A 23,271-nucleotide genomic window follows, 5' to 3' on the forward strand; every position below is an offset into this window, starting at 1 on the left:
AGAGAGATAAGCTTGATGCTAAGGCTGTGAAATGCTACTTCATAGGCTATGGCTCTGACATGTTCGGGTACAGGTTTTGGGATGAGAAAAATATGAAAATCCTAAGACACTGTGATGTGACCTTTAATGAAAATGTCATGTACAAGGACAAAGAGAAGATAAACTCTGAGACTACGAAGCAAGTGGGAGTTGAACTTGAGTGACAGGAAAATTCATGCAGTGATGGTACAACAGAAGCTCAAGAAACTTCTGATCCTATTGCTGAAGAACCAAACGTGGAGCAAGTTGCACCTGAGCAGGTGTTGAGGAGATCATCCAGAACTATCAGAGCACCAGATAGATATTCAACCTCATTACATTATGTGTTGCTGACTGACGAAGGAGAACCAGAGTTCTTTGATGAGGCCCTACAAGTGGAAGGTTCAACCAAGTGAGAGCAAGCCATGGATGATGAGATGAGCTCACTTGAAAGGAATAATACGTGGGTGCTGACTGAGTTGCCTACAGGAAAGAGAGCTCTGTTGAACAAATGGGTGTTCAAAATCAAGGTTGAACCAGATGGCAGAAGAAGGTTTAAAGCTCGGTTAGTAGTTAAAGGATATTCACAAAGAAAAGGCATTGATTATGCTGAGATCTTTTCTCCAGTTGTGAAATTAACTACTATCCAAATTCTGCTGAGTATTGTTGCATCGGAGAATTTGCACCTTGAGCAAATGAATGTAAAAACGGCGTTTTTACATGGAGATCTAGATGAGGAGATCTATATGCAACAACTAGAAGGGTTTGCAGCTCCAGGCAAGGAGCACATGGTGTGTAAGCTCAATAAGAGCTTGTATGGACTGAAACAAGCACCGAGACAATGGTACAAGAAGTTTGACTCCTTCATGTGAAAGAGTGGTTTCCACAGGAGTGAAAAGGATCAGTGTTGCTACCTCAAAGAATACACTGATTCTTATGTGTTTCTACTCCTGTATGTTGATGATATACTAATTGCTGGATCAAGTATGAGGGAGATAAACACTTGAAGGCAAGCTTGTCTTCAGTATTTGAGATGAAAGATTTAGGCGCAGCGAAGCAGATTCTTGGGATGAGGATTTCTCGAGATAGATCTGCTGGCACATTAAATCTATCCCAAGAGCAGTACATTGAGAAGGTGTTGTACAAATTCAAGATGAATGATGCTAAACCCAGGACTACCCCCTTGGAAAATCATATTAAACTGTCAAAGGAGCAATCTCCCAAGACAGTTAAGGAACGTGAGCACATGGCATTAGTTCCGTACGCTTCTGCAGTTGGGAGTTTGATGTATGCTATGGTCTGCACTAGACCTGGCATAACACATACAGTGGGAGTTGTTAGCAAGTACATGGAAAATCCAGGGAAAGAACATTGGGAAGCTGTGAAGTGGCTTCTGAGATATCTGAGAGGTACATCCAATACTTCACTTTGTTATGGCAATGGCAAAGTAGTTTTGCAAGGTTTTGTGGATGCTGATCTGAGTGGAGATGTAGACTCTAGCAAGAGCACATCTGGATATATCTACACTATAGATGGAACAACAGTGAGTTGGATGTCCAAGCTTCAGAAATGTATTGCTCTTTCATCTACTGAAGCAGAGTACGTGGCAATAGCTGAAGCTAGAAAGGAGATGATATGGATGACAGACTATCTAGAAGAATTAGGTAGGAAACAGTGCAAGAAGATCCTTTATACAGATAGTCAGAGTGCCATACAGTTGGTGAAAAACCTAGTCTATCATTCAAGGACAAAATACATTAGAAGACGATACCACTTCACTCGCAGGTTAGTGGAAGAAGGCGATATGTGTTTGGAGAAGATAGAGGGCGCAAAGAATCCAACAGACATGTTGACAAAATGTGTTGATGTTGGAAAATTAAGGTTATGCAAAGCCTTAATTGGTATGGTGCAGTGATCGTTTGAGAATGAAATTCTTGGTTGACTGGGGAGGCTTCCACCGACATTGAGAGCTCCAAAATCGTCGTGATTTGGATTTTTCTAGATAATTCGTCGAAAATATCCTCTCCGATCAGCGAGCTACCAACTTCGAGTTTGAATTCCAACTGTTGGATTTGATGATCTTTGAACGTTCTAGATTGTATACAAATTTGGGAAAAATCCAACGACACGATTTTGAGATTTAAAGGACTTTGTGTAGATGGTCACATGCAGAGGTTTTTATTTTCAGCAGAATGACACTTTCGTAATTATCCATATTATCAGGGTAATTTGGTAATTTGCCACTTTCAGAATATTTTATTATTATTTTTTCCGAATAATTCATAATTTTCCTAAAAAAATTTTCATCTCTTGTTTGTCATTTTTAAGGAGCATCCTGAAATTCCCTCTAGATAAGGAATTAAATATCCGAAAATTTCCTTAAAAATTGGAAAGTGACCTTTTCGTCCTTTAAAATAAACAGACGACTGGATTCCTTGGGACGACACCTTCTGTGACCTCATAGTTCTCGAGCAGCGCTTCTTACCTTGACGAAGACACGACTGGATGCCTTGGGACGATCCCCGCTGTTTCCGCAGAGTTCTCGAGCAATGCTTCTATAACACCTGTTCATCGACAGCTCGATTCACATTAGTTACCACTAACATATTTTGCTTTGAAAATCGGTCATAAAACAAAAAATTTCATACATGACAAGTAAAACATGTGAATCAAGTATATTTTACAACACAAAATAATCAAAGTAAGTTTTCAACAACGAAAGCACATGTACATAAACAGACTCAGATAAGGATTCCTTGTTGTCTCGAGCCTGCTGGTCTCATCCTCGATTGGCCTGCAACTTCTAATTTGGCCAAAAAAGTTAAAATAATCTTGATAAGTAATTAATTTACTCAATAAATAGCTAACTTGTCATTCACAAGTTTATTACTTCTCTTTGTAGTTGTTCTTAAGTTTTATTCTCCATTAATTCCTAGTTTCTTTTACTTGGATCATTTGTAAGTTAATAAGGTATTTTAACTACCTCTCGCTTAGGTTACTTCAATATGGTTATTTAAAATTTTAGGACTCGTACGTAAGACTCAATCTCAATCAATTACGATCTGTCTACTAATTTCTTTAGCAGCATGTAACATCATATATACCAAAGGTCAGGAATACTCATTGTTCATAATTTAGCACACACCGCGTCGGTCAGGAACTTTGCGAGAATTAGTAAACTACAATACTCATACTCTAAATCTTTCGATAATTTGTTTGGCGATAAATGGAAATGCAGTAAAGATGAGAATCAATATTTGGTTTACCATGGTTAGAAGAAATATCTCTCTGAAAGCACAAAATTTTATGGACAAGGTCAACTAAATTGACAAGCATTGAAAGACATTGATAGATTTCCGACGCTTGCTTATTTTGTTAGCCAATGTATGCTACGTGACAAAATTTAGTACATCTAGAGATATTTTTGCCCACTATAATCTACCTTTGATGCCTCCAAAGCCCCCCATCTCCGTTATATTTCTTTTTCTCCATTTGCTTCCCTACTCCTTCATTGGCACTCTCTTTCTTCCATTTTTTTGTGTTTTTCACGTGGTGAATGGCTATCCATTTGCGGTGTTTGAGGGAACTTGCTACTTTTTGGGTTTTCTCTCTTTTTAAAAATCTTTTTGTTTCCTTTGTTCATAAATTATGTTGTCAGTTTAGGTTCATTTTGATGCTTTTACTATAACACGTATGCAATTTGGATCTTAGGCACTCTAAGTACATCAATTATAGTAAATTAGCTAGTGTCTTCCCTTTTCGAGTTTGAATACTAACCTTTTGGAGTTCAAATACCTTTTTCCTCACGAACGGTTTTGAACCACCACTAGTGTCTTCCGTACTATTCTCCGGCCTTAGAACGGGATTGTGGAATCCGGTGAGTCATATTTGCATGTTCATGCAAATTTGATATTACCAAATTTTGACACTAAAAATTTCGCTCAAATTTGTGGGATTATGTGGCAAGCATGCAAGTTTGAGTTAACCAAATTTTGACACTCAAAATTCCACTCAAGTTTGTGGGGTTTATTTGGCAAACATGCATGTTTGGTTAAACCAAATTTTGAAACTCAAAATTCCACAAACTCAAAACATGGATTTTTCCATGAGGTGAATAAACATTTTGACTTTCTTTATTTTAATTCAACAGTTAATTTAAATAATTAATTTCAAATCAAAATAATATAAATGATAAATTAAAAATTTTAATTAATATTTAACATTAAATAAAATGCGAATCCCAATCAATTCCGGCACATATTGATTATCAATCACTATTCATAATTAAAATATTTAAATCTTATTTAAATAACTCAAATTCTCTCTTTTTGTTCAATTCATAATTAAAACAAAATGATGTTAAATATATCGTGTATATTTAGCGTGTATTCCCTAATTTGAATTTGAACACTTTGAACTGACTCGTCACACTGTTCTAAGGTTTAGTGCCATATGAGCTAGTAGAGGGACCTAATGGACCTACAGATCATGGGCTCAAATGATCCGAGATTAACCGGTTAAACTCATTAACCTTGTTAACCAACATTCATTAACTACTAGGACACTCCACTGTAGCCTAGTAGTTGCACTCCCCTCACTATAGATATATTTCTGTCCATTTGATATAACCATGATTAGTAAGTCGATCTTTCACATGTTGTTTGTAACTAGAGCTGGGTCAATTTACCGTTTTACCCCTAAAGTTACTTTTTGTTTCTTAAGTCCCACTGATCCTGTAATGAAAGATTGGTTTGTGGTCCAACCACCAAACCGAATCCCTCTTGGGCCAATGAGAGGGTGGGGCCCCATGTTCAAGACTTGGAGTCAGTACTTAAGGGAACAACCTCTCTACTATCCCTAAAAGCGGGTAGGAGTGAATTCCATCATACACCCTAAGTCCCCAACTATTCACCCAGTCTTACCCCTGAAATGGGTGGCTTATTGAGTCGGCGAACTCGGGCCACTCTCACCCATGCAAATCTAAGAATAATTTCGAATAAACAGGAGTTTGTAGTTAGCTTAGGATTAAGATCGAGTTACCTAGGTCATCGAATGAAAAAATCAGTCTCAACAGTAAACGACATTATAAAGTGAGTGTGGTTTTCTTCATGGTCCGATCTTATGCAATACTCATTGCATAGGACGCCCCCACTCACATGTCTCCACATGTACAATTTAGTGATCACATTGTTTATATCATATACAAAAGTGGGCCGCATCCATAGTGCCACAGAATAAGGTACTCAGCCTTATTCCTGTACTATAGATCATTTTGACTATATACTTGCACTTGATCCACTCTTATGTCTCTACATATAGTTCAAGTAATCATACTATAGCCAGAGTGTTCTTAGTTTATTGAATTTGAATTAATGATCGTAACATTTACTTTATTCAATAACAATCTTTACTGAATAAACATAAATAATAACGTTATTGAAAACAAAATATGTTTTTGTTTACAAACTATGAGTTTTAGGACATAAAACCCAACACATTTGGGGTATGCCCAAACAAAAAGTAAGCTTCAATTTAGGTTTAACACTTAGAGATCAATATAGGTACTGTCAATATACTTCAAACACCTTAAAAGGGATACCTAAAAATAATTCGACTCAAAGTTTCATTTACATTTTATTTCAACGACCCGAAGCTACCCCTAAAAATTACTTAAACATTATAACTAAATAAGGGTTTTGAAAGGTTGGATGATAATATTACCTATGAAATGTCATCGAGAATGCTTGATTAAGACTAAGTAACAATGTTAGAAAACTCAAAGATACCTCGAAAATGAACTAAAAAATTATAATTCACTAGAACGGTTTTGATTTAATAGAAAAGGAAAATTACTAAAACATTATAACTTGTTTTGATTCAATAGAAAAGGATAGATAAAATTTCCCATGAAATCTCATCGAGAATGCTTGATGATTAGAAATCACAAACCTCCATAATAGTATGATATTGTCCACGTTCAAAAATAAGTTGTAGTTGTTTTACTTTTGGTCCCAAAGGCATCACACCCTACGCATCACACAAATGGAAATAGTAATTCTTACTTATAACAATAAGAAGTTAGGATGACCTATTGGTTTGTTGGCTTCATTCCCCTTTCCACACTCTATTGGCTTGTTGAGTGGGCATCATCAAATTGCCTAAAACGATTCTCACATCAGGCTTGTAGTGGTATTTATTTCAGCTATAGGTGCTACTGGAGGTGCGCAGCCAGAGGTAGCATAGCTCAAGGTGCGCCCATCCTAGTCACTAGACCTTGACGGGGTGGGCTATTTCCACCTCCACCTCTTCCTCTACCTCTAATATAGGGTCGTCTCCTTCCTCGTTGTCCTCTTCAGTGTCCTTATATGGCATGATTCTAAAACCAATATATAACTTTTCTTAAGTCTATATCTCGCTAACATACATTGCACCATATCACATATAATCACAACATATAATTTAGCAAACATGACATATTCATAAAAATACAACTAGGTGGAACATAATGCTACCATACATCATATAATTAGAGCTCAACATATTTGATACTAAATTACATTCAATATCAGTAAACAAAAAAAGTACATGCAATTAAAGGCATTTCTTTATCTTATCTTATACAAGACATACCTGACGGTGATGGGACATCGATGGTGAAACCATGGAATGTGCCAAGCCTATCTCGTAGACAAGTCTACCAAATCTATAACCTAGAGCTTTGTTACCAACGGTAACGACCCTAGATTTCTATTAACCTAAAGTTGTTGCCGTCATCATATCCTATGCTCTTATACGAAATTAAACATTTCAACTTCATCTTAAAACACAAACTTCATCTTAAAATACTGTCATGGACTTACTCATTCGAAAGCATCTTTGAAAAAACATAAAGTAAAAATGCCCTATACTAACCTATGCCTAGGAAAAAAAAATACTACTATTCTATGCATGTGTCATTATCTCTATTTGTGATGTCGTCGTCAGCTGTATAGGAGTGTCTTGCCCTTACCTGAAATAGAAGTAGCACAAGGCTTGAGTATTTTAAGAAATACTCATAAGTGACCCACTATTGAGGCTAGGGAATGCAAACACATGCAACTAATGATCTTAGGAACCTATTGTTAAAAATATCATAGGGGTGGCCTCCAGTCCAGAAAAAATTGGATGTGTAGTACTTCCCTACACACGACTCACACGTGCGAGCATGGATCTCCAGACGGTTCGCACCCTCGGACCCATTATAGTCGAGCTAACTGTCTGTAGCGACGTCGAGAGATCAGTAGACCCCTGAGTGTCATGCAAGGTTTGATGATGATCATCATCATAGTGTACGCATCCGTACTCATCATCATAAATAAGAAGTAACTTGATGTATATGTACACACAAAATGCATGAGGTCCCTAGGGTTTTTCATCTTTAGAACATCTTTATGACACAACCCTATATACACTTCACATATTACTCTAATTAATATGCATGCCTTGGCCTTCATACGTTCATCATCATTAACATTGGCTAGAGTTGTATCTTAAAAAAACTCAGTCTCATAGTGCATCATGGCATTTAATACATGCACCACGTCTTAATACAGAATAATGTCATATTAATCAATCTTATAATCTTCCATCTTACATCGTCATGTTATCATGCATCATCATCATCATATAATCATGATACAACGTCATAATGTAACGTCATCATGTAACATCATCATATAACATAATATAACATCATATAGCATCGTCAAATAACATAGTCATAGTCAACACCTCATAAAATATAAAGCATTAATGACACGTGCAAGGACCACTGGGCATGTGTTGTCATAGATAAATCAAGTCGTCCGACTTAGCCGATAGTAAGGCCACTTACTTGGTTGGTCTTGGCCGACATTTTCTCTAAACTCAAGTACGTTTGAATTTTGTCTCTCGAAGTTACTCCAAGTGTCGTCAGGAGTTGTTTCCTATTAAAACGTCCATCTCGCTTCGTTAGTAATTTACATTTCTAATCTAATTTAACTTGAACTTCAAAAATAAGACGTTATACTGACCTTAAATATTTCTATTCGAGTAAAAATAAGCTTCGGAAGGGCAAAAAACGTAAAGGATGCAGTGAAAATGTCAAACCGAGCCTAATACTCAATTTTTGAGCCTTGGACTCCGAGATGCCGAGCCGAAGGTGCCGGTATATGCAACAGTGACTCTCTCGCTGAAGGACATTGATATATGAGTAGGTTGCGAAGTGGTTTGAGGCGCGAGTCTCGAATGTTCATGTGGGCATGCAGGTCTGGGTAGTGAATCCGTGGGTTGGGCTATGTTCTGTGTATTTGGGCTTGAATGTGGGTTTTTGGGCAAAGCACAGAGGAACTAGACTACTGGACTGGTTGTTGGTGGGTATCTGGTTGCTGTGTTGGGTATCTAGTTACTAGGCCAAACTGGGTATCGGGTTGCTTGACTGGAATGAAGTTGCCGGTATTCGAGTTTAGGTCCTAGCAGGTGGACTTCATCTTCTCCACTCATTTCCATGCATTTTCCTTTCTTCATTCCTCCGTATCAAAACTCATTGTCTACATCTTGTTTCTTCTCCTTCTTTCTCATGGTGTTAACCGTCTTTGTACGTTCGATCCTACCCCTCTATCTCGCTTGTGTTGTGTACATTGGATTCCATGGCCATCATCTCGACATCGTCATTTGTGCAGAGGTGCCTTGTCTTTACCTAAAAAATAAGAGCAACGCATGTATTGAGTATTTTAAAAAATACTCATTAAGTAACCCTACTACTAGTATAGGGTAATGCAAACACGTGAAATCATCGTTATCATAAAATATCATTTCATGGCCTTGGTCTCATATTCCTGTCCGGGTAGAATTTGATGTGCAGTACTTCAATACTCACGACTTACATACACACACATTTGCTCCCAGGCGAGCTCGCATACCTACCCATTGACCTGGGCTTCAACTAGCATACACTCACGCTGTTTGTATATCATAGAGGGAAGGGAGTGCACATAGTATTGTGGTGTATACAATATCGTATAATAACATCATTGTGAATATCAATGTCGTCAGGTACGTGTCCGTACTAATCATGACGGGGAGGTATTTCGGTACATGTAAACATATAATATGAATGTGATCCCAATAGTTTAAAATAATGGCATATAACTATGAATAAAGTAGTGACTTTCATATGATGTCACATTCCTCAATGGCATAACGTGTCATGATATTCCATAACATTATATATCTCATCATTACAAAAAGTCATAACATAATAAGAAAATATAACAATCAAAAGGTATGACACTTGCAACTGTCACTAGGCATGTGCTGCTCACACTTCAAACAATTCATATAAACCAAATAATAGTGAAGCCACTTACATGAGTAGCTTAACCGGAATTGCTAAATTATACTTCGAGTGCTAAGTACATAATGGGGTTTCCTATTATTTTCTCGTATGTTTTTCATGCTAAGTACATCATCAATCGTAAGGAATGACTCATTCCCATCGCTAGAAGGAGGGTTTGAACCTCTAACCTTGTGGTTAATAGCCACACGCTCTAACCAACTAAGCTATTCCAGCTAATTATTTATAATAGCTCAAGCCCACCACACCCTTATAAGGAATGTTTCATCCCCTCTCCAACCAATGTTGGATCTCATAATCTACCCTCCGTGGGGGCCCAGCATCATCGCTAGCACACCACTTGGTGACTAACTCAGATAGCTTTTGTAATAGCCCAAACCCACCGCTAGCAAATATTGTCCGCTTTTGCCCATTACATATCGTCATCACCTCACAATTCTAAAACAAGTCTACTAGGGAGAGGTTTCCACACTCTTCTAAGGAATGCTTCGTTCCCATTTCCAGCCGCTAAAAAATATTGTCCATTTTTGCCCGTAACAAATCGTCGTCAGAATCACAGTTTTAAAACACGTAGGTAAGGTTGAGTTTCCATCCAACCCTTTGATGCCAAATTGGAGTTAATAAAGTGTAACGCCCCTAATTTTCTTTTACCTAATTAGTGACGTCACCCATGCATACATAATTCATTACGCGTAAGCTCATTGGAAACAAAACAAACTCTTTCGTAAACATTCATAAATCCAAAAAAACCCATCTCCAAAAATAAACCTTCAATAATTGAATTTTAAAAAAAATCTAAATAAAGCAATACTCAATACTATAACTTAAAAAAGTACAAGGAAGTTAAACTTCTAAAAATATCCCATCTCCAACTTCCATGGTGTCCTCAGCTCCACCGTCAATCATACATTGGCGCCTTGCCTTTACCTAAAAAATGTAGGTAGCACGTGGCTTGAGTATTTTATGAAATACTCAGTAAGTCACCCCACTGTTGGGGTCAGGAATGCAAACACATGCAACATATGAGCGGGACCAAATTTTTCATAAACTTTTCATAGCCTTGGGCACTTTTCTATTCCGAGTAGGGTTGGATGTGTGGTACTCCTTCACACATGGCCCATGTACGCGTACATGGACCCACCAGGCGAGCTCATATACGTACCCCCTGGGCCTGGCTTGGTTGGGCACAACGTGTTGCACTCCGTCGGACACCACATAACAGAGAAGGGCCCGCATGATATCATGGCGAACATAAATATCGTAATTCATTCTTTCGTATCATAAAGGGGAAGAATCTCGATGCACGTGACATACATATATGCATGAGGTTCCTTAACATATCTAACATGGCATTACATAAGAATTGTTAACATATTTACGTTTCTTACATCACATGGCATCTCACATGACCTACATTACATGGCATACTACATAACATGAAAGTACACTCCAGTTGCATAAACATCTCATGACATGACTTGATAATTCTATCTATGATATCGATCAACATATTCATTGCATATAATACTAACATCTCATTCATAACTTCACATAACATAAACAGTCAACAGTCAACATAATTCATACATCACATAACATACACAATCTACAGTCAACACAATCTATACATCACATAATCATATCACATAAATATGGTGCATGCAGGGGCCACAGGGCACGCACCATCATACAACACGTAGTAAGCTAACTCGAACAGTAAGGTCACTTACCTCGATGGTCTTGGTTGAAGTCACTCACAACGAGCTAATCCCAGCGGTTAAATACGTCCTATGATAACCACATAAAAACTTAGGAACCTTTCATAACATACCCTAGCTAAACCTCATGCTATTATCAAAGTAAACCCCCGACCTAATCTGTCTTTAACGTTTAGGAACCATACTGACTTCGGATGGTAAAACTAAGGTCAGAAACTGCTTCGGAAGGGCCAAAAACCTTGGAATCGATATATTATAGTCATACCTTGCCGCTAAGCCTAGTTGCTGAGCTGGCCAACTAAGCCGCCAAGTCGAGTTGCGGGAATTGACGGAACCGGGTCGATTTCGTACACGTGCGAGCCGACCCGCACTGTGTATGCGTGCGAAGCTGCCAGAGCTGCTGGGTGTGCGTCTGCAGCTCGACCCTATTCCAAAAACCTTGCCTTCCTTACCCGATTCTTCCTCCGAAGAGCAACCCCAAGGTTCCGGAGGAATGTTTGGAGATAAAACAGTTTTCAAGGGAGGTAAAAAGTTGGGCATAGGAATATAAAAATAATCTTAAGACAATTGCATTCTAGGGTTTTAGGATAAGGAAACTCAGAGATATAGGAATGTTTCTATTAGGTAATAAAAGTCCAGCACGAATCCTTCCGGGGAGATTACATTTAATTATTTATTTTATATTTAGGTAATGACTTCCTTGTTGAAAATTGCACCTTTTATAATAAATGCATAACGTAATATCTTGTCATATATGGAAATAAAAATAATAATCAACCAAATAAGGCAAAAATGAAAAATCTGAAACGTTACATAAAGAGTAATCCAAAACTGCTTATAATAAATGCATAACCCATTATTGTTGTTACAATTTATTTTACTGAATTTAACACTATATTTTTGAATTAAGTCTCATTTTCAGGAGAAGAGGACGATATAAATCTTTATTCGAAAACAAATCGCAACACAACGGAAGAAAAGAAGATCATGCAAATTCTCAAGTCTTTTGTTGTTTGTGTTTTCGTTTTGGCCTTCGCCTACAAACTCAAACAATATAATTGTTGTAAGTCTATTTGCTTTTTTTTACGTAGCTTATTTTTATTGTATCAAGAATAGGAGTAAAAATCCATAGGATAGAGAGTAGAAATAAATTAGGTAAAAAATTAAGTAGAATTTCAAAATTGTGAAACTAAAAATGGAAAAATTCAATAAAATTTTTTGTTTTCGTTTGAAAGGTATTGGTTGAGGAGTCGCGTTGGGTCAATTTTATAATTTTGTCTTTTTCAGGGGAGCGAAATGTAAATGAAAACGGAGAGTTTTTTAAGTGGGGTCCATGGGATGGGGGGATTTTGTGTAAAAAGAGAGAGTCAGGGGGCATGAATGTTAAGTGTTGGAAGCATAGGAATACATGATGTGGAGAATTAGAGATTTTGTGGTGTCTTTGTTTTTTTATTTTTATTTTTTTTTTTAATTTATTTAGGGGGTTAGGGATAGGGATCTTAGGGTGTTCCTGAGTGGGGCCACCACCTCCACCTGTCCCTTTCATAACCAGCACTCTTGCCATCACATTCTCTCTCTCTCTAACTCTTATGGGGCCCACAATGATTTTGTCCAAATTCTTTGTTTTTACATTTTTTTTTATTTTATATCATTATGTCTCATGAAAAACTACTTGAAAATAGATAAATTCAACCTTATGCTTCGTATTATTTTATTTAACGCTTACATATTTGTTTTAAAACTATATAAGTACCTCAATATTTGTAGATGGACGGACCCACTTAATAGTTAAGACATACATGTAGTAACGGTTGTCACGTATTGTTATTTCTAATGTTGTCACTACTTTCTTTGTTTAAATTTATTTCCTTACAAGCACGTTTGAATTCAATGAAAATTACTTTTTAAATTCATCGGGGGAGAACTTAAATGAAAACATCCTTTTTATTAAAAGACTTATATGAAAGTTTTGTTCACTCAGAAGTCGGTTGCGTATTTATAACTTACTCAATGACAGGCTACACATAGTAAGACTATAGGTAAATGACATTTATTCTTAATGGTCATATATAACAAACATCTAATGTATAGTAATGAATGTAAATCATTATATACGGTAGATTGTTATACATAATAAAAATACATATAGTAAATAGAACTATATCTACCATTTTAAAGATGTATTTTGTGAATTTTTGTATTCATACTAGAAGTCATCAATATAAATATCTAACACATTCTTTTTTTATTTTCTCTCTCCTATTATTTGTTTTAATATAAATGTGAGATATTATGCAATCCTAAAAAAAATATGCCAAAAAAGAACGTGCTGGTAAGGTTGAGTTTCCATCCAACCCTTCCACGCCAAATTGGAGTTAATAAAGAGTACTCGAAAACGACTTATAATTGACAATCTATATTTTATTTACATGTCTTTGGAATGCGAGTTGTTTTTTCTTTTCTCACTGTTAACTTTGTATTTATTAGAGATTGTATTAACAAGTTGACAAAAACAACACTAAGTAACAGTTTAGATCTAAATAGTCATTGATATATTAATACGTAGCACATGAGTTTCATTATTGTCTTCTTTTTATAAAAATAGAGTAAACATAAATAATTTGATTTTTTTTTACTTCGGTAATGTTACCTAGAATATTCAAATACACTTTTAAAAAATATGGATGGGAAAAACTTATTAAATAAGTATCTTTTTTCAAGTTAAATTTGTTTCAAAATAACCTTTGTGTGAACTCTATTAAAGTAGGATGGAAATGAGTGCAGAAGAATGGTTGAATAATTGTACAGATGATTTAATAAATTAATTAATTTTATTGGGTAGAAACCCTATCAAATACAGAACAAAAAAACAAAAACACAAATCATTAAGAAACATATTCTTTTTAAAGTTGATACATTTATATGACACACAAATCTTTACAAATTTGTGGTCCCATGGTCTAGTGGTTAGGACATTGGACTCTGAATCCAATAACCCGAGTTCAAATCTCGGTGGGATCTCTTCTATATTTCTTTACTTAAAATTCACATACATAATAGATAAAAAGTTAGAACTACATTAGGAGATTGTCCCATGGTCTTCGCCTTGAGCATTTCTCCTCTCGATTTCTTTATGAAACTTAAAGCGCGTGGTCTTAATTTTGGAATTTGATCCTCCGGCTTTGAACCTTATTCAAGAAAGCAGAATTTTGTTTCCTTAGGCAACCTTATCTAAGACGTATTAACTCTCGATTTCTTCATTAAAAGCGCTCAACTTAATATTCGAAATCTAAAGAAAGGGTCAATTTTGAAGAAAATGGATTGTAAGTAAGACTTCGATCCTTACTCCCAAATTTTAAACGAAAATGATTGTCTTCAATTGGACTTGCTCTGAGTCTTGTTAACCTTCGTGGTCTTCTACGGAAATATTCCTTGGAGGTTCGAAAATCGAACATGAGTCCTAGTTCTCCAAAACGACTTATAATTGACAATCATTCCAGGTGTTTTTAAGTTTTATTCATCATTGACTCCTAGTTCTCTTACTAGGGTCATCTGTTCGTTAATGAGGTATCTCAGCTATCTCCAGCTTAGGTTATTGACTCTCTTTTGACATGCTTATCTAGAATTTTCGGACTCGTATGTAAGACTCGCTCTCGGTCAAATACGGCCCCTCTACTAATTTCTCTGGCGGCCTGTTTATCTCATATACCAACGGTCAGGAGTACTCATACTCCCTGACTTAGCACACAGCGCGTTGGCCAGGAACTCCGCGGGAATTAGTAGACTATCATACTCATATAAATAAGCCATAGCTCAACAACCAATATGCATATCTTATAGTCATAACCTTTCAATTAACATGCATAACATACTCACAGTTACTGCATGCTTTCGTACATGTATCATGTTCAACACATAGAACATTCTGACAATCATTTATATTATGCTTACATCACAGGCAAGCAGTCACAATATACAATAAACACTCAATATCATCAAAGCTCATCATAACATACTAAGCTTTTAATCAGGTAAACAACATACTCACATGTTGTAAAACAAGTAAAGAACTAGTTCAAAGATCGATACGCTACTTACTTGGTTTCGAACTCCTTTTCCCCCTTGAATGTACGTTTAATAGTATTTCAACACAATTCCTTCCTATTAGACCTATATTTTATCAATTTAAACATAAGTATAGACCAATTTTGATAGGACAGGTCAAAAGGAGTCGAATGGGACAAACCGGGAGCCAAAATACCTGCTCACGTGCCCTCACGCGCCAACACAAGATCGGGGTTCGTTTCTCACGCGTCTGATCCGCGCATAGTCGCACTTCCACTCGCGGCCTCCCACGCGCCTCGCGTGTCCTTCACGCGCTCGTCTTCAACCTCTCCTTCCTGCAATTTTTCCCAATCTTTTCCTTTAATACCCGTTGTGTCCCGAAGCAAAAATTTAATCTATACAGCTCGAATTTCGTTCTGATTTCTTCTACAACTTTATAGATCTCCTAACTATGGTTCTAACAAGCCCTATTTCATAATTTATTATGCAGTATGAACCAAGATATCGAGATTTAAAGGTTTGGTGATATGGGTTTTTCGTTACCTTCGAATCACCGTCCGATTCAACTCGTGGCTATTACAATTCTACCCTCCTTTATTATTATTATTATTATTATTATTATTATTATGATTATTATTATTTTATTATTATGATTATTATTATTTTATTTATGATTATTATTAACAAACACACAACAAATAAATACAAAATACATATTATCATTATTTTAGATTATTACAATTCTACCCTCCTTTAAAGAACTTTCGTCCTCAAAAGTTTCCAACTCCCTAAACAAGTATGGATACTCTCGTTTAAACTCCTCCTCTCTTTCCCAAGTAGCTTCACTAGCTTGCTGATTCTTCCATAAAACTTTAACAAAGGGAATATCTTTGCTACGCAAGATCTCACTTCCCGTGTTAAAATTTTCATGGGCTGTTCTTCATAGCTTAAGTCCTCCTTTAACTCCAAGTCTTCATAATGAAGAATATGCATAGGGTCTGCAACATACTTCCTCAGCATCGGAACATGAAAAACATTATGTACAACATCCAACGCTGGTGGTAATGCCAATCTATAGGCTACTGGGCCAACTCTTTCGAGGATCTCAAAAGGTCCAATAAACGTGGGCTAAGCTTCCCCTTTTTACCGAATCGCAAAACACAACGAACTGGTGCAATCTTCAGGAACACATGATCCCCCACCTCAAACTCTAGGTCCTTCCTTCTAATATCTGCATAAATCTTCTGACGACTTTCAGCGGTCAAAATTCTCTTCCTAATCTTCTGAATCGCCTCATTGGTCGTTCATAGCAAATCTGGACCTAACATCGGTTTACAACCTACCTCCTCCCAATAAATTGGAGTTCGACACCTCCGTCCATAAAGTGCTTCAAAAGGAGCCATCTGGATGGTTGCGTGATAACTATTATTATAGGCAAATTCCACCAAACTCAACTGCCAGCAAAATCAAGTACACATGCACGCAACATGTCCTCGAGAATTTGATTTAATCTCTCTGTCTGTCCATCTATCCGAGGATGAAACGCTATACTAAACATCAGTTGTGTACCAAGGGCTTCCTGAAGACTCTTCCAGAATCGAGAAGTAAACCGTGTATCCCTATCTGACACAACAGAAACTGGTACACCGTGCAACCTTACAATCTCCTTTAAATACAATTGTGCCCACTTGTCAACCGAATATGTAGACTTACCCGGTATAAAATGGGCTATCTTAGTTAATCTATCCATAACCACCCATATCACTGTAAATCCCAATTGGGTTCTAGGTAGTCCTGTAATGAAATCCATAGTCACTTCTTCCCACTTCCACTGAGGCACATTTAAAGGGTGCAATAATCCAGCTGGTTTCTGTCTAGGTGCCTTAACTTGTTGACAAGTTAAACACCTACTCACACACTCAGCAACATCTTTCTTCATACCAGGCCACCAAAAGCATGTTTTCAAATCCTGATACATCTTTGTGGCACCTAGATGCACAGTATAGGGAGACTCATGCGCCTCAGATAGAATCTTCCTCTTGATCTCTACATTGTTTGCACACAAGTTCGGTTCCGCCACTTCAAACATCCATCACCCGTTATCAAGAAATCCTTGATTTGTTCAGTCTCAAGTTGCTTCACAACTTTTGAAAAATAAGGGTCCCTCTGTTGACCCTGAATAATTTGTTCTTACAACGTCGGACAAATAGTCATAAGAGCTAGCTGAGCTGCTGCTTTCCTGACCAACACAGCTATCTGAGCTCGTTCAAACTCCATCTTAATGTTGGGTTGTCTCGTTAGCATTGCAGATGAGTGAGCTGTCTTACGACTCAAGGCATCAGCTACCACATTAGCTTTACCAGGATGATGTAGGATCTCCACATCATAATCTTTTACCAACTCCAACCATCGACGTTGCCTCATGTTGAGCTTTTTTAGGGTGAACAGATATTTAAGACTCTTATGATCCGTATAAACTTGTATCCTCTCACCGTACAGATAATGTCTCCATATCTTCAGAGCAAACACCACAGCAGCTAACTCTAAATCATGAGTTGGGTAATTGCGTTCATAATCCTTCAATTGCCGAGAGGCATAAGCAATAACTCTCCCGTTTTGCATAAGTACGCACCCCAACCCATGCTTAGAGGCATCCCTATAAATTACTAGGTTCCCAGTACCGTCAGGTACAATAAGCATTGGGGCTGACGCTAGTCTTTCCTTGAGTTCCTAAAAACTACTTTCACAAGCTCGACTCCAATCAAATTTCTTTCCTTTTCGGGTTAACTGAGTCAATGGTGCGGCAATCCTTGCAAAGTCTTTAATAAAGCGCCTGTAATATCCGGCTAAACCCAGAAAATTTCTCACCTCAGTAACTGTAGTTGGTCGAACCCAACCTATAATTACCTCCACCTTTGCTGGATCAACAGTTATACCATCATTGGATACCACATGACCAAGGAATACTACCTTTTGAAGTCAAAACTCACATTTTGAGAACTTGGCATTCAATCTTTGTTTACGTAGAACCAACAAAACCTTCCTCAAATGTTCTGCATGTTCATCGTTTGTCTTGGAATAAACCAAGATATCATCAATGAACACAATGATAAAAGAATCCAGAAAGTCCTGGAATACCCGATTCATCAGCTCCATAAATACTGCAGGGGCATTAGTCAAGCCAAAGGACATCACAACAAACTCATAATGCCCATACCGAGTACGAAAAGCCGTCTTCGATATGTCATCTTCTTTGACTCTTATCTGGTGATAACAAAAATGAAGATCAATCTTCGAAAACACCGCTGCCCCTTGAAGCTGGTCAAACAAGTCATCAATTCGCGGCAAGGGATACTTATTTTTAATGGTCACCTTATTCAGCTCCCTATAGTCAATACAGATACGGAGTGTACCGTTCTTCTTTTTCACAAACAACACTGGAGCTCCCCACGGTGACATGCTAGGTCGTATCAATCCCTGGTTCAACAACTCCTGTAATTGCAACTTCAACTCTTTCAATTCTGTGGGGGCCATCCTATAAGAAGCTTTAGAGATAGGTGTCGTCCCTGGTTCTAGTTCAATACCAAAGTTGAATTCCCGCTCTAGTGGTAAACCAGGTAACTCATCAGGGAAAACATTCAGGAATTCATTTACCACAGGTACAGTTGATACATCTGTATCCACTCGTCCCACTTCTACCACACTAGCCAGGAATGCCACAGCACCGTGACCAATCAACTTCCTAGCCTTCAAAGCAGTAATCGTCTTGGGAACACTTCCCAGCTTCGTACCCTGAAACCGGAAGCTCTTTCCCATCGAGGGGTGAAAAACTATCTCCTTCTTATAACAATCGATACTGGCATGATGAGCAGATATCTAGCACCATTAACAACACGTCTAATGGTTGGCCGGATACTTCTACTTTATTTAGTTTCACCTTTTCACGGGTCATCAAAATGACTCCTGAAGGTGTAGAAACTAAAACCTCATAACCTAAAACCTCTACTTCAAGTCAGGCTTGACAAACAAACGATGATGATATAAAAGAATGCGTCGAGCCAGAATCAAATACAGTATAAGCAAAATAGCCATATATGGGTAAAGTACCTGTCACCACTGTGCTGGCATCCCCCGCTGCCTTGCTTGTCGTGGAAAAGGCGTTAACTCGAGCCTGAGGCTGTCCCCCGGCACTCGACTGACCCCCTCCTCCACCTGGAGCAGATCGCTCGGGGCGCATCACATTAGGATTCTTTGCACTACGACATACTCTGGCGAGATGACCAGTCTTACCACAGTTATAACATATCTTGTCTGCAGCATTACAAGATCCCACATGAGTTAACCCACACTTACCACAACCTGCCCTCCCTTCACCTGAGTAAGGCCAACGATCAACTCGTTGTGGTACCGTCTGCTGTTGCGAACCCGAGGATATTTGAATAAATTTTCATTTACCACTTGGTCGCACCTGACTGCTAGAACCCTGATTACTCCTCGGGGTGCTAGCATCTAATTTCACCGCAGCATTATAAGCCGTAACAAAATCTTGAGAAGCATGGGCAGACACGGATCCCTGTATCTCTTGTCTAACCCTGAATAAAGAGATCTGTCTTCTCTTCCTCGGTAGCAACCATAAGAGGAACAAATCTGGATAATCGTGTGAATTCCGCCTCATACTCCTCTACTGACCTATTACCCTGTTCCAATTGCATAAAGGCTTTTCGGTTTTGCAATCTCGGTAGAGCAGGATAGTATTTCTCACAAAACTTATGTCTGAAGGCCGCCCATGTGATTGGGGCTCCACCAGCCTCCATCTTCGGCTTCTTTGATTTCCACCAAAAATTGGCTGGTCCCTCCAACAAATATGTAGCACACAACACCTTATGATTCTATGAGCAGTTGTAGAATGTAAACTTTGTTTCAATACATTCCAACCACCATTCAGCTGCCTCAGGATCAGTCCCCTTTCCTCCAAACCTTGGCAGGGCAAGTTTCATGAAATCTCGTATGTACTCACTCTCCTTTGTCATACATCGTCGGCCATAAGTTACTACCCGCGATGGTGCCTCTGTCACCACAGCTGTACCAGGTAGCTCTGTCAACCGTGTTGAAGGTATTACTGTCTGAACACCTACTCCTGGTGCTTCAGACACTAATGTCGTCTGGCCCAATACAGGTGCTGTTGGAGCCGCCTGGCTTCCAAGACCAGCAAGGGCTGCCTGTACCGCTTGGTCCACCCGGCTCTGCACCGCCTGATCTACTCGACTCTCAATCAATGATTGTAATGCCTCCAAAGTAATCACAACAGTCGGCTGATCTCTAGATGCCGACTGAGCAGCAGGCTCCGGAACCGCCTCTGTTGGAGCAGTTCCCTCTACAGGCTGCCCCTCATTCCCCGAGTCCACATTGGACGTACCAGGGTCTAAATTCTTAAATACCACCATATCTGTCACACACATAATTAAGTGGTCATCATCAATTCTTTTAAACTTTTCATACTATTCTTTCATACAATTTAATCATACATCACTTACCTAACCGAGGCGAGATACCGCTGAGCTGGACTAAAGGAATCCATACTGTCTATTCTAGACTGTCTACAGAACCTATAACCTAGACTCTGATACCAACTTGTAAAACCCACTCATCGTCAACGCGATTAACAGGAGTTACCGTCAACAACGACAACATACTCTAACACCCAATCATAATCTCAAAATATTTCTAAAAAAAAAAAAAAAAAACATCCAGTAAACAAAAACATTTAAAATTAGTACTTTTTAAAACTTAATACGACCAAGATAAAATCCTGACAACGAAAACATAATTACATAAACAGACCCAGACATGGATTCCCAGTAGTCTCTAGCCCGCTGGTCTCGTCCTCGGTTGGCCTGCATCATCTAAATCTGGAAAGAAAAGTTATAATAATTTTGATGAGTAATTAGATTACTCAGTAAGTAGCTAGCTTATCATTCAAGAGTGCATAACTAATCTTTCCAAGTGTTTTTAAGTTTTATTCATCATTGACTCCTAGTTCTCTTACTAGGGTCATCTGTTCGTTAATGAGGTATCTCAGCTATCTCCAGCTTAGGTTATTGACTCTCTTTTGACATGCTTATCTAGAATTTTCGGACTCGTATGTAAGACTCGCTCTCGGTCAAATACGGCCCGTCTACTAATTTCTCTGGCAGCCTGTTTATCTCATATACCAATGGTCGGGAGTACTCATACTCCCTGACTTAGCACACAGCGCGTTGGCCAGGAACTCCGCGAGAATTAGTAGACTATCATACTCATATAAATAAGCCATAGCTCAACAACCAATAAGCATATCTTAGAGTCATAACCTTTCCATTAACATGCATAACATACTCACAGTTACTGCATGCTTTCGTACATGTATCATGTTCAACACATAGAACATTCTGACAATCATTTATATCATGTTTACATCACAGGCAAGCAGTCACAATATACAATAAACACTCAATATCATCAAAGCTCATCATAACATACTAAGCTCTTAATCAGGTAAACAACATACTCACATGTTGTAAAACAAGTTAAGAACTAGTTCAAAGATCAATACGCTACTTACTTGGTTTCGAACTCCTTTTCCCCCTTGAATGTACGTTTAATAGTATTTCAACACAATTCCTTCCTATTAGACCTATATTTTATCAATTTGAACATAAGTATAGACCAATTTGGATAGGACAGGTCAAAAGGAGTCGAACGAGACAAACCGGGAGCCAAAATACCTGCTCACGCGCCCTCACGCGCCAACACAAGATTGGGGTTCGTTTCTCACGCGCCTGATCCGCGCACAGTCGCACTTCCACTCGCGGACTCCCACGCGCCTCGCGTGTTCTTCACGCGCTCGTTTTCAACCTCTCCTTCCTGCAATTTTTCCCAATCTTTTCCTTTAATACCCGTTGTGTCCCGAAGCAAAAATTTCATCTCTACAGCTCGAATTTCGTTCTGATTTCTTCTACAACTTTATAGATCTCCTAACTACGATTCTAACAAGCCCTATTTCATAATTTATTATGCAGTATGAACCAAGATATTGAGTTTTAAAGGTTCGGTGATATGGAGTTTTCGTTACCTTCGAATCACCGTCCGATTCAGCTCGTGGCCGTATCCCCTTCCTCAAAGGATTCCTTAGCAACAACCTCTCTTCCTTTACCCTCGATTGACAACCAATCTTAAGCAACCAACTCGAATTCTCAGAATTTTTCCTCCTCTGTTTCCTGGAGTTTTTCCCTAATTGCTATTCTTCGTTTTTCTTCCTTTTTAAAGCCTAATCAAGGCCTAATACGCTTCCACACCCTCTACTAATCCACTCATCATTCCCACGCCTTCAGCCTACGCGTCCGTCGCCCCTCATCCCCCTTTACAGCAGCTGCTTGACGCAGCTGCTTCGTTTTCATTTTTTGTTTTTTTTTTTTTTAATTATTATTATTATTATTATTATTATTATTATTATTATTAACAAACACACAACAAATAAATACAAAATACATATTATCATTATTTTAGGTTATTACAATCTACCCACATTCTTTTTTTATTTTCTCTCTCCTATTATTTGTTTTAATATAAATGTGAGATATTGTGCAATCCTAAAAAAAATATGCCAATTAAGAAGGTGCTGGTAAGGTTGAGTTTCCATCCAACCCTTCCACGCCAAATTGGAGTTAATAAAGAGTACTCGAAAACGACTTATACTTGACAATCTATATTTTATTTACATGTCCTTAGAATGCGAGTTGTTTTTTCTTTTCTCACTATTAACTTTGTATTTATTAGAGATTGTATTAACAAATTGATAATGACAAAACTAAGTAACTGTTTAGATCTAAATAGTCATTCATATATTAATACGTAGCACATGTGTTTCATTATTGTCTTCTTTTTATAAAAATAGAGTAAACATAAATAATTTGATTTTTTTTTTTACTTTGTTAATGTTACCTAGAATATTCAAATAAACTTTTAAAAAATATGGATGGGAAAAACTTATTAAATAAATATCTTTTTTTAAAGTTAAATTTGTTTCAAAATAACATTTCTGTGACTCTATTAAAGTAG

The 23,271-nt window shown here is 37.8% G+C and overlaps 1 long non-coding RNA gene and 2 other non-coding genes across 3 annotated transcripts; 1 reads left to right on the forward strand and 2 right to left on the reverse strand.

Annotated features, from left to right (window-relative positions):
* Positions 1 to 9,533: 9,533 nt before the first annotated feature.
* TRNAN-AUU (transfer RNA asparagine (anticodon AUU)) lies at positions 9,534 to 9,607 on the reverse strand. The gene has a single exon. It is a non-coding gene; the product is annotated as a tRNA-Asn (tRNA).
* Positions 9,608 to 14,058: 4,451 nt separating this feature from the next.
* Positions 14,059 to 14,130, forward strand: TRNAQ-CUG (transfer RNA glutamine (anticodon CUG)). The gene has a single exon. It is a non-coding gene; the product is annotated as a tRNA-Gln (tRNA).
* A 6,823-nt stretch (positions 14,131 to 20,953) lies between these two features.
* LOC147788796 (uncharacterized) lies at positions 20,954 to 21,998 on the reverse strand. Its single transcript, XR_015412031.1, has 3 exons — positions 21,939 to 21,998; positions 21,776 to 21,847; positions 20,954 to 21,083 (listed from the first exon to the last, which is right to left on the reverse strand). It is a non-coding gene; the product is annotated as an uncharacterized LOC147788796 (long non-coding RNA).
* Positions 21,999 to 23,271: the final 1,273 nt, after the last annotated feature.

The sequence above is a fragment of the Cucurbita pepo genome, chromosome 16 (assembly GCF_057944985.1).
Source record: "Cucurbita pepo subsp. pepo isolate OVF chromosome 16, ASM5794498v1, whole genome shotgun sequence".
Taxonomy (NCBI): Eukaryota; Viridiplantae; Streptophyta; class Magnoliopsida; order Cucurbitales; family Cucurbitaceae; genus Cucurbita; species Cucurbita pepo.